A 13,684-nucleotide genomic window follows, 5' to 3' on the forward strand; every position below is an offset into this window, starting at 1 on the left:
ACAACGATGGAAATAACCGAAGTTCCTTATCTTAATATCAGTGAGCATTCAACAATTTTTGTTCATTTAGTTCAGGAGATTAAATATTTGCATTCATGCATAAATATTTTTAGGTTTTTGTGAATGCAGTTAAAGAATGCAAAGGCCCCTTCCTTCTGCTTGAGAATCTGCTCATTGCTATGTGGAACGAAGAGCATCATACAGCTAATATAAGTCTCAAGTATTTTAAAATATTCTTATTAATTTTTTTTAGAACAAGGCACTTAGAAGATCACATGTAGCAAACTAAGTATTTATTAATGATCCTGTGATGGAAAGCTTAGGCAACTTTCTCTTGCTAATGCTATACTTGGCTATAATCTTAAAATATATCTATCCAAAGTGTTAATAAGTTAGTGATAGAAACATATGCTTTGGTTTTTAGAACCATCAATTATTGGAAGTTCAGATAAATTGTTTTTTTTTCCTTAACTGGAAGTTGAATTATGTTTTGTTATATTTCACATGCACAAAAATTAAAAACTTTAAAAAATAAATAACTAAATTGGTCCTTTTTAATCTGAAACAGAAGGTTTGGATCTAAGCATAATGTCTGCAGTGTAAAATATAAGGTTAATTTCAACATTTCTCTACCTGCCTTTCTGGACTAATACCTAAAAGGAAATACTGTCAGAAGTCACATCAGGCATCAGAAATCTCAACTCTTCAGACCCTTACCCCCATATTCAGGAATTGGTTACCAAAGCTTATAAACAGAAGTCAACTCATTGCTTTCTTGCACATTCAGGTAGTACTTGTTTAGTGACTGCAGTTGGTTACAGTAAAATGATCTCTAAGCAACATGGTCAGTAAGCAAACCATGTGATTGAAAGAGAGAGACCCTGTGAAGATCACTGGTTGTTGCTGTCTCATTCAGATAAAGTTTTCTCATACGGTGTCCTATGCCTGATCCTTGGTGTTGTTGTTGTTGTTTTTTTGCCCTCTTGCAGGGTGGAGAGATTGCTTAAACAAAGTATGTCATCCTGAGCTGCTTTTCTCTGCAGCTCAGGGTATCCCTAAAAAGTGCTAACCACAAGTTAACAAGCTCAGCTCTGGGACCTTAATTAGTTGATTGGATTCCTCTGGCCAGCTCTAAGTGGCTGCCAGAAACTGACCAGACCTTAATCAGTTTCACACTGAAGGTTTTTGTTGTTGTAAATGTGCACATTGGTCAGAAAATGAATTTTTATTATTGCTTATTACTGTTGTATTTGTGAATGGCCGCTATCTGAGGCAGTTGCTAAATGGGGACTACCTGTATATATTTGCAGAAGATGTGCCCAGTGCAAAATGCAGCTGTCAAGCCCTATACATATGACTGGTCTAGCATTTAAATTCTAAGCCATTTCCTGCCTTTTGTGGCTCAGCGGATAATTGGTCATTCTCTTCCTGGCCTTGAGACTGGGAGATTTATTTAAGGCCATACCCACCTTTAATTACTATATTGGAAGTTCCACTGCTAAACAAATAAATACTCTAAATGAATAAATAAACTAAATAAATGAATATATCAAAATGAGCAGGAGCATACATTCACACAGGTAAAATTTGTTGTAATCTATGATTATAAAGAGCCTTCAAATTATTGTCTATATGTGCATAGATAGTACTGGCCTAGATGAACCAGAGGCCTAATATTATATCAAATATTTTAATTTGATCATAGGTTTTCTGTCCCACCCACAATCTAACTGGCTGCAACACCCATGGTGTGTGTTTAAGCAATAGAAATGTAATTTGTAACATAATATATGGATTAAGTTGAATCTGAATTACCTTTCAAGGATCCTTTCCCACTCTGTAACTTTTAAGCGCTATTGATTTTATGAGTGCCTTGAGGCAGTGCTCCTTAAATCTTGACCAAGCGGCAGTTGATAGCTGTGATTGTGGTTTAGTGGCCCAAGAAGGCGTCTGGTGGCTGATACTGCTCTGGTAAAGTGTTTGCAATAGGAACTGGAAAGGCCACTGATGGATGGAGATTACTGGACTTTCTTCTTTACAAGAGTCTAGAGAAAATGGTGAAAGTAGCATATGTGCATAGCAGAAAGTCTGAGCTGGAATTGAAAAAGCAGGTAGAATAACAACTCTGCAAGAAATACCAATACGTGTTCTTTGTATTTTGCTTGAGATTTGACAGGGCAACGGTTGAATAGTGATTTGGTATGTCTTTATAAATAAACCTTCTAGAGTAGTGAGGATGTCATGCTACTTACTACTTATAAAAGGATGCACATTCATATTGTCCTCAAGATGCCAGTATAGCCTTGTTTTCTTCCTTCATTAACTGCCCTTGTCCGCTAGCAGCAGCTCTAGCAATTTCCTATCCCATACCTCATATTTTTCTCCTTAAAGAAAAAACGTCTGAATGATTTGGCAACCTTTCAGTATTATATAGTGCATTGTTCTTTGTAAATGTAACAGGCCACCGGGAGAGGAATGAAGAAACTGCTTGTTAATGTGATCAAAAGGCATGCGGTACCTGTTATAATAAATATATATTGAAAAGTAGGCAATTTGGAATGTATGTTCCCTTCAGCACCCCAGAATGCATCCTTTTCATCCAGAAGGATGATAATCAGGAGTGCTGATAATAAACAAACAACCCCATGCTGTTTGCTTGAAGTTCGGATGGATAACATTTTCCGTATTTACAACTAGGGTAAGAATATAGAGAAACGAATGTGTATATGTATGTCCATCTATAGCCATGCTTTTCTAACAGTAAAATCAGCTGAAACAGTCAGTTATAAAATTAATAGCGACATAACAGGAACACTAACTCTAGCTTTCCTAATCAGTAATAAAGCACTCATTTGATCTAAAGAATAAAGCCACAGTAAAGTGGTACTGCTCAGACTCCACTGATCTCTTCATAAAGTGGTAGGCTGGAGGCTAGATAGGTTTTCTGAAAAAAGTAATGTCTCCATCAAGAACTCTGCTGTTTCTCTCCCGGACCGCGTTCGGATGTCTATGAGCAGAGCTAAACTCAAGCTATACGTCCTGTATTAAATGATGAAAGGAATCAAAGTGGAAGTGACAGCCTGGAAGATGTCTTTATATTTTATGTATAGCACACTACATACATAGATAAGTGTGCCAGATAATGTAGATATGGGCCTCCTAAGAGCTGTGCAAGTTTGTAACAGATGAGTCATTAACTTTGACCTAATCTAGTTAGATGTTCAAAGGTTGAAACTAACACATTAAATTGTGCCCCTTAAGCAATAAGCAAGTAGTGGGGATCTTTTAATATAGGCATCACATGACCTTCGCTGGGCTCAAGCCCCGCTTTTCTGACTTTCCCTCTGCCCTCAACACATTGCTAAACATCTACCTGTGAATCCAGTGAAGTTCACATCCCCAGATTGAATTTTATATTTTTGGTGCCTGGATGATAAGTTATTTTTAGAGAATTTGAAGTAGTTATGGAAACTCCCAAATACAGAAGGGAAATAAATTCTAAAGTTGTGGCATATTTAGCAACTATAGTAAGATTTAAATAATGCACATTCATTTCGGTAGTCGTTTGTTTTTCCATTATATATGGTAATACCATAATTTCAAGAGAAGTGCTGACGCACTACAAACACCTTCCAAATGTATTGTTTGATATTCACAAGGAAAAAGTTTACTGCAAGAGTGAGATTTGGAATCTGTAAAAGCAGGTTACCATTTCAGTGTAGCTCAGATTCAACACTTTAGTTCCTAGCAAATGAGGCATATATCAATAACGTTGCAAGGCATTTCCTTAAGTGGTTTCTTCTCAATCAATCGAGGACAACCTGCCACATCTTATCCCTTCAGATAGACGGTATCATTTTGGCAGTGTGTTGGGTATTTATGGAAACCTGATTATTGAATATTCCTTGCTATGATTTACTTTATTGTAGCAAATAATTGTGTCATGTCTTTCACAACCCATTTACCAAGTTCGGTTGATTTAACTCACATTTCTATTTAATCAAGTAAATAACATGGAAGAGTGGGAATTCCTTAGTCATCTTACCAGATTGCTTGGGAATATCTAGAGCAGTTTTAAATCTGACAGTGTTTCTGGTACCAGTGAAAAGAGCTAGGACACCTTAACCAAAAGCTTGGATCAGAATTCTCATGCAACCCTCAGTTGCAGCATCTGATACCTCCAACATTATTTTTAAGTCTTACTACTTCATGATCACATGGAGCGATATGCCCCATGACTGGCTTTTTATGCATAGTGATGAGGATAGTCACAGCCCTTTCAGTATTATCTCTGCAAGAAAACCAGAGTGGCTTTTGCTAATGCTGAAGAAGCCATGCCACACCAGGCATTCACGCCATGGAATCACTGTATCTTAAACCATAAGGTCTCTATTCCCTATCGTTCTTTTCATGTGCCCTGTCCTCAGGTTCCAGTTGAGGGTAACTCCACCAGAGTATTTTTTTTTTTTTTTATCCTAGAGCTATGCAGGAAGATGGGGCTATGAGACATATCCTTTGATAAATGTACATGGTCAATCTGATATCTTTGCAAAAGTCTATTAGATCTACTGAGATAAAACAACATATTAAAATTGGCCTTCTGGAATTGCAAAATAACAGGTGTTTTGAAATGAGCTGCACTTACAATTTTTCCTATACTCCGTTCTTGTGTAATACTGCAGCTAGTGTGGTGCAGTGGTTAAGGGGCTGGAACAGGAGGAGAGAGACTCGGGTTCTAGTTCTCCCTTAGATAAAGAAGCTGGTCGGGTGAATTTGGGCCAGCAACTCTCAGCCCTAGACCAGGAACTCTGTAAACATCTATCCCAGTGCACTGGACCAAGGTGGTAGATGACAATCCACAACCTTCGAAGAAAAGGCCTTCACCTGCAGCAGACTGATAAGGACTGACATCTAGCCCTCGGCCTCTTGTCTCTTCTTCAGGGAGCTCTGGGAAGATGAATATGAGTCCACACATCCTGTCCTAACCAGATTCTTGATTCTGGCTGCTGAAACATTGACACAAAAGGATCAGGCTGGGGATGGAAGGACAGAATTAAATTCAGAACTCTCTAATGCAAGTTTAGCACTATGTCTTAGCTCAGGAAGAAAGAAAACATTTCACCAACACAGGGTACAATATAGCAGTGCTTTGCTGACGTTAACACAGGAATAAACTGCCTCTCTCTCAGCGAAGAAACACATACAAATTCAGTATGGTTGGTCGCTTCATCTAAAACTTAGAATACAGACACACGGAGTAAGCAAACTGCCCTGAGTCAGTTGTAGGATTTATGAGGCTTGAGTTAAAAAAGAGGGGGGGGAAAGTGCTGTTTTACCTGTTACACAGTTAATTTGATTAACATGTTAGTGCCCAGAAATCTTGAAAAGGTAATTATAAATACATACAGCTTACAAAAGGTACTGTAACCAGTATGCCTCGAAAGAATAATAAACAAGAAACACAGTGAAGTATTTATGTTGCACACAAAATGGATTTATGTTCTGTAAAATAGGGCCCTTAGGGTTTGCCTTTTAAATTAATAGTGATATGATTCACTCTCTGCTGCTAAATATAAATGTGCAGAGAACATGGGAGTATTAACTGCCTGTCCATGTATATAAAGTTAACAATTTTTAGAATTCATTGCTTTCAGTGCAGTTGCTTACTATCCAGTTGAAAAAAGAAAGGTATAGGAAATGATAAGCAATGGTTTTTATGCAGCACTAATTGTTACTTCTCCTTCTCAGGTGGCCCAAGTGCACTGATAATGGGCTTAATTTGTTCTGATACAAATTAAGTGGCAACGCAATGCCACTTGTATTCATGTAAATAAAAACTATGTAAAGAAGACTTAGGCATGGAGCATGTTTTCAGTAGAAGTCATGGAGAAACAGAACCGGCCCAAGATATGTTCTTAACCAATTCATTAAAATTGGGGTCAATGTGGAATAAAGAGATACGGGCCATTACGTTTGCTAAAATAGAATATATGTATATTTGCTCAGTTTCCTTCACACAGTACAACATAAAGATACATCAAGGATGTAAACCTGAAATTCAGGCTCACTAAGATTTTCATAGAGACTTGAATATTTGTTTTACTCAGGTGAAAGGCCTTGAATAAATTTACATCCCTGTGTCCATAATTATAAAGAGCATTTGTATAAAACAAGCACAAAGGTATACTCGCAGGAGTGGAGAAAATGGTGGACAGTTTAACCAGTGATTGAAGTATTGATATAATGCCTTGTATAAAGTATCTCAAGGAAGTGTTTCAAATTTAAAAACACCAATCAATTAAAACCATACAAAACATGTACATTAAAATGAAGAGAAAATATTTTTAAAAATCTGACTCTGTCTTTCAAACAGTTAAGGCCTGGGAGGAAAAGACAAGCTGCCTAAATGAAGTGCCCTATAAAAACTGGATTTTCCAAAGAGCAAGACACCAGCAAGAGAAGAAGAGCACAGCTCATGGCACCTGATGTAGGATGTCCTTAATTGGTCTTTGTGACCCTGAAGGTTTAGAACAAGGAAGGCTATCTCCCACATAACTTGGCAAAAATAGATTTATCACAGGTAACAGTCTAATTCAGTGCATGAGTTACACAGCAGCAGTGGCATTAGGACTTTAGATTAAGGTTCCTTGAACTCTTCTCATATGGCGGTGCACTACTTATAGGAACATTCTTTAGGCAGAATCCACTGAGAGAGATCAAGATGGAATGCGCTGGGGGCTAGCACCAGCAGAAAGCAGTTTCATCTATATAGGATAGAAATTCTGATTTTTGCAGTTTTCTCTTACCTTTGAAGGTCTTTGTGCCTTTGAAGATTTGCTTCTGAGGAATGAGAATTTTCTGAAATAGGAGATATGATGCACAGACCTAGAAGAGATAGGGAAGACTATGGAAAAGGTAGGATAAGCCACTTTCTAATCACTTTTGGATTTACAATTATTTTACAGTTAAAAGAGATCTTCCAAACAAGAAGTTTGAAAAATTACCTGGTGAGTAAAACTTCATCCCAAAATAGAAGAAAAGTTAACTAATGGTTTAAAGAATTTAAAGACTATAAAACAAATGGCAAAAAGCTAAATAAGAATTTAATCTAAGAAAGATTTAAATGGATTAGGGGACCAGATGAATTTGGAATATTAGGACTTATGCTAAGACTTTTGAAAAATTGAGTTAAAACAATATTTCCATGGGAATACAAATAGTTTAGTCTATCAGGAAAGAGATGGTTGGCTGAAAGTTGAAAACAAAACAAGGAAACTTGATATATTGTGAATATAGAAATGGGACACTAGAGGGCACTAAAGTTCCAGGCAAGAAGAAGGAAAATGGAATTTGCAAAATTACAGGACAAAGGTATGAAGCCTGAGACATTTCAGAGGATTTTTGATGAATTGGGAGAGAAACTTACAACTAAATGGACAGCAATAATTTCTGCACCTGCAAGTGTATGTTTTGAAGAAGATTATAAAGAAGTGAAAGACATGGCAGACAAAAATATGGAAGAACTTATGGGTGTACAGGAAGATAGATAGATCCTACCTGATGTAGAAATATTGGAAAATAATAACATTGTGGATTATAAAACAAAGATGACAGAGTGGTAACACAAATGACAAACCAAGAAATGGAAAAGGTTCTGGGCAAGGACTTATCTTTGGATCTGCAAAACAAGGTTTCTAAAACCTTGGGAAAAAGAAAGCTTAAATGGAGATTCAATCCTGTGACAGCAACTTGATGAATTAATGATGCAAAAGAAAGGAATTTAGTGATCAGGGTTAAAATAAATATTTTAATAAAATTCTGGAAATCCTTTATGGACTTTCTGGTGACATTTGGACAGGAATGACAATGTTTTTTGGATTTGTGAATGGATGGAGGGGTTATGGGAAGGAGTGAGCTATGTACGTAATTTTATAGAGGGTGAGAAAATATTAATTTGTTTGTATTTGTTGCAAGGAAGATCGGGAGTCACTTATTTAAATATTCTTTTTTTTTTCTATTTCCTTCCCCCTCTTGCTCTTTTTTTCTTTTTTTTCCTGCACTTTGTATTTCTTTTTTCTCTATTCTTTTCTTTTTTCTGATTTTAGTTTGTATGATCATTTAATATTGTAAAACTCTTTAATAAAAAGTATTTTTGAAAAAAAGGAAAATGTAGGACAAGAAAAAGCAATGTGTAACCTAATGTAAATCTACAGTAAGAACCTACTAGAATATATTCAAGTGACAATGGATTCTTACTCTCTTTGTTAACATGAAGGACAGCATGCTATAAAATGAAAGGTTGCTTCTCTAATTTATTAACACTTTCAGAAATGAAGATACTGAAAAACCTTTGCTTAGTTTTTCCCTCCGTCTATCTCTTTTATAATACGTGTATCCACAATATTATAGTTTTAAAAATCTAAAAAACTTTCTCAAAATAATAGGTATTTTATCCTGGAAGCACACTTAAATCCACTCTCAAAAATAGTTAAAATGACATTTCTAAATTAACTAATGCATTCAACCTGCCTCAAATTGGCCACACTTTACTTGCTACTTCAGAGTTTAAATGAGGAGCTAATGATTTATTCTTAAATAATGGGACAGCACTTCCATTGGAATTACTAATAAAGTAGCTTCACCAATAACAAGTGAAAGTCTTTGAAGGAGCTGAGCCATCCAAGGGATGCAGCTGCTTTAATGGTTTGCTCACATTGAAGTATTTTGCAGAGTACATGTCTGAATGATTTCCATGGCCTTCCTATTTAGTAATATTGAATAGTAGCATTATTCAAAGCCCAGAACAAGAATTAAAAAAAAAAAAAAACCTCCCTAAATCTAATTCTTGCAATATTCAGTCTGAGAACATGAGAATAGCCCTGCTGGATCAGGCTTTGGCTCATCTAGCCAGCATTCTGTCTCAAATGGTGCCCTCCAGATGCATCTTTTTGTTTGTTTGTTTGTTTGTTTTTGGTGCCTTCAAGTCAGTTTTGACTCCCAGTGACTCCCTGGACTAATCCCTGCAGTTTTCTTGGCAAGGTTTTTCAGAAGCGGTTTGCCCTTGCCTCTTTCCTAGGGCTGAGAGAGTGTGAGTGGCCCAAGGTCACCCGGCTTTGTGCCCCAGGTGGGAAAAGAATTCATACTTCCCCAGTCTCTAGCCTGATGCCTTAAACGCTGCCCCAAACTGGCTCTCTCCAGATCCAGATGCATCAAGGAAACCTACCAATAGGAGATCAAGGCAACCCTCTTCTCCCATTGTTGCTGTCATGCTCTGGGTATGTAGAGCCAGGACAGCCTCCTTTCCTGCAGAGAGCATCTGGTCATCAGGCTACAGCCACTGATAGGCTTGTTCTCTGGGAATTTGTCTAGTCCCCCCTTCTGAAGCCTTCTAAACTAAAGACCAACATCACCTTTTGTAGTTTGTTGCATTTACAAGCAAATTTCATGTGCCTGACAAAAAAAGCCTTCAGTGCGAAACTCAGGTCTGGTCAGGTTCAGGCAGCAGCACCAGCTGGCTAGAAGGTTCTAATCAACTAATTAAGGTCACAGAGCTGAGTTTGTTGACTTGAGGTTAGCATTTTTTAGGGACACACTGTGCTAGGGAGAAAGCAGCTGAGGAAGAGGCAGCTTGTTTAAGCAATCTCTCCACCCTGCAAGGGGGCAAAAAGGGGTGGGTGGGTCAGGCACAGGACACTGTACAAGAGAACTATATCTAAATCAGCAGCAGCAACCAATTATCTTCTCAGTGTGTCTGTCTGTCCGTCACATGTTTGGTCGAAATACACACACACACACACATACTTGGGAGGGTCTAGCCCATACACTGTGGCATTGTGTACAGGGACATCTGCACAGTGTATGGTCTAATTATATCTAGCATGGTTCTTGCTGTTGATAACAACACTTGCCACTGCACACTATTGCACTGTTTGACTGAACTATTTAGGGTGATTCCAACATCTTTTTCTCAGTTGGCCTCTGATCAGTCACCACCATATTTTATGTGGAACAAGGATTCCATGGTCCAATGGACACTGAATTGCATTTGCAGTTTAGTGGTCTAGTCTCCATGTCCGAGATAAATCCCTTTATTGCAGTTCATTTGTTTCATCCCCACCTTAAATAATTTAAATATTTCTCCATACTTTTCTGTTTTTGTAAACCATCTTTACTTCTACCATACCCACTCACCAGTTCTTACATTCTCTTCTTTAAATTTCTCATCATTCTCTTTCAAGGGGTCTTATCAACTCATCTAACCATGACTTCCTCAGAACCACTGGGTCTTCATATATCTGTCTTGCAACTTCCAACGTTTATGCAAACCTTCAAATCATCTCCATTTCCCTGTCAAAAATAACTATTTTATATTTATATTTAAGATATCTTGTTTTTATTGTATTTTAATCTCTTTTTAGCTTTGCTGTAAACTGCCCAAAGTCCCTCTTTTGAGGGAGATGGGCAGTGACAAAATTTGATAAATAAACTATTTTAGACTTTGGTACATTAATTTTCAAATTCATATTCTTCATTGCATCGTACAGTGCAATATTTGCTACAGATATTATAGGTCCTGTGCAACATAGCATCATTTGCATACAAATATATACACACACACTCATGTCCACAGCCAATACACCACAATGTCACCAAAAACATTCCATATACATTTATCCATAAATGCATTAAACAATCAAGATATAATGGTATGTGGGAATGACCTTGGGAGATGGGGGGAAGAGATGCTGCCTACGGAATGATCAGATAAGGGGCATAGCCCACAGCTCTGTAACAGAGAAAGAAACTCAGAGAGGAACCTGCCTAATTTATCAGGCTGTAAAAGAGACGGTGGGAGATTTGTACTTACAAGAGTCCATTACTGTAGCCATTACTGTAGATTTAGCCCACTTGGTCATGTTTCCTGTCTGGTCTGTTGGAGTTTGTGCAGACTGCTGGAAAGTATTTGGCCCAAGAGATCAGAAAGAAGACACCAGGCATTTCAACAAAAATAATTGTATTCAAAGAAAAACAGAACATAAACAGTTTGCTCATCCAGAGCCCTGGATGGGCAAAAAAAGCATATTTACAAGTGCACACACACACCCAAGTGTGCTGAACAAAAAGAGAGGCTGCAAACAGGAGGAACAAGCAAGGGGCAAGGCTCTGGTAGAGCTGGCTTATTTAAATGCAAATCAAACAAGGAAGCATAGGATGGTTTCAGTTTCCCATATAAGGTCATTGAACACTTAAACCGTGTTAACCAAATGAGGCCTGACCTTTTCACTCTGCCAAACACTTAAGAAAAAATGATTTGTTACCATGGATACCTTCTCTGCAGCTTAGTCCATGCAGAAACAAATAATACCAACATGGTCAACCTGGGAAATCTGACACAAGGTTATATTACACATTCTATCCTTACGCTTGCTCTGTGTTGAACCGTTCACTAAGTATTCCACTTACTTGTATTGTATGCCTGCTTTACTTCTCTCATATACTGCCAACACAAAAATGTTGTTATGTCCAGAGATCAGCATAAAACAATACAATATAAAAAGGGTATTGAAATATAAAAGTATAATATAAAAAGCAAGGGATGATACAACGTGGGAAAAACAGACACACAGGACCTATCATAGGAAACCCAGGCCTAAATAAGAATAAGATTAAAATATAGTTAAAATTTATATTTTTACTAACATTCCCAATAAATAAATAAGAGAAGTATTACCAAAAGCAAGTAAATATAAATACATCAAACAAGTAAGTATAAAAGCAGTTATTGAAGATGAAAGGAAGCAACTACATAAGGAAATGAAGAACAAAAACTGAGGAGAAAAACTGTTTTGCTAACTTGTGGATGCCAGCATCTTCCTGATTTTACACGGCTGCCATACAGAATTTTGCCAGAATTTTTTATGTTATGGTAGGAGTCTTATTAGACAATGGAAGCAGCATATAGAAATGCTTGGGTTGACCTGGAAAATCTTCTAGCGAGGGTGTAATATTTAGTACTGCATACATGGTTATAATATTGACAAGTATACGGCTGTCACCATACTCAGCAACCAATTTTCAATGCCGTGCAGAACTTTCTAAAATTCAAGCCAATTCACTTTATCATACGCTTTCTCAAAATTAACAGGTGTACAATGAACTTCATTTCTCACGTGCATGCATTTCTCAATGACCTGCTAGAGAGCAAAAAATTGATCTACCATCCCCTTCTCAGGCACCCTTAACAAGTCAGTAGTTTTGTGTTCACTCTTGTTACCTTTCCCTCTATAGGAGAACGATAAAGGTATTTCCCACTCATCAGACACATAGAATGATTCACAGTTGTGTAAAACAAGTCATGTAGCTGTTCCCTGAGCAATCCTCGTCCCTATACTGTGACATTCCTCCAGTTACGCCATCTCCCAGTGACCAAAAGGTTTTCATTCTTGTTTTATAAATAGCATTAAAAGAGGTTCAGCATAACAAATTAGGGATACAATTTCCCTTTGCCTTTCCCCAGGCAACATTCATCCATTAAGCTGACCAAACCATCACCAGGCCTGAAGCCCAACTGAAGTGTATCTAAATAATTTTCATCATCTCTGAAGTTGAGATATCACTACTATTTTTCCAAAGAGTGAAGTATTAGAACTGGCTAGAAGTAATCCCATATAGTGCGGTTAAGGGAGTTTTGATATAGCTTAAGGCAGTGTTTTTCAGCCTTGACAGCTTGAAGATGTATGGATTTCTATTCCCAGAATTCCCTAGCTGGCTGGGGAATTCTGGGAGTTGAAGACCACACATCTTCAAGCTGCCAAGGTTGAGAAACACTGCCTTAAGGAATGCTTTCTGTTTTCTACCAGGGAAAGGGACAAGATTCCAAGGATATGGATCGCAAAAGACTAGCCACTTTTTCTTTTGCACTCTGTTATAAATAGGGGTTACTGCTACCGTTTACTCATTTAGCCGTTTTATAAGCCAGAAAAGACACTAGTTAGCAGCCTAGTCACCGTTGCAATTTGTGGAATACTTCGCCCATCTAGGTTTTGTTCTTGCCAGCCAAACTGTAACAGGCCTTTAAACATCTGAAAAGTGCTCTGTGAAACAACAGTCTGCCACACTAATGCCTTTAAAAGACTTGTTTAAATAGTGGAAGGAGGTAAAGAGGGCTAGCCACACTTCAGTCCAGCGAGAGTCCCAATAGCTGCTTCAAACCAACAAACAAAAGCCCAAAGCCCAAAAGCACAACTTTTGATTCACACTAACATATGTAAGTAGGATTCAGATCTGTCATATTTCAAAACTGGATATTTATAGATAGTAATGAGTGATAAATGAAATCTGCTTGTTCCTTTCAGTGCATTTATGATCAGCACTGTGATCATTTTTGTGAATGATCACTGCCATCTGTTGGTAGATGCATTAAAAATGCCACTGAGAATGAATTTCTGAATAGCCGTGCTACTTCATTATATTATACTGCTATATTCAGTTGTTATATTTAAGTTGTTAAATACAAACCATCACTATAAAATGTTTATTGTAATTAAATTTTGCTTTAATAAAGTAGAATATGAAGCTTGTAGTAGATAATATCGTTTTTATCACTGCAGATAAAGCATTATTTTTCCTTGAGGCATTTTGCTTTCCAGAAATTTTGTTTTGTTGCAGTTTAAGACTCTGGAAT

This window comes from Candoia aspera, chromosome 2, assembly GCF_035149785.1.
Source record: "Candoia aspera isolate rCanAsp1 chromosome 2, rCanAsp1.hap2, whole genome shotgun sequence".
NCBI lineage: Eukaryota > Metazoa > Chordata > Lepidosauria > Squamata > Boidae > Candoia > Candoia aspera.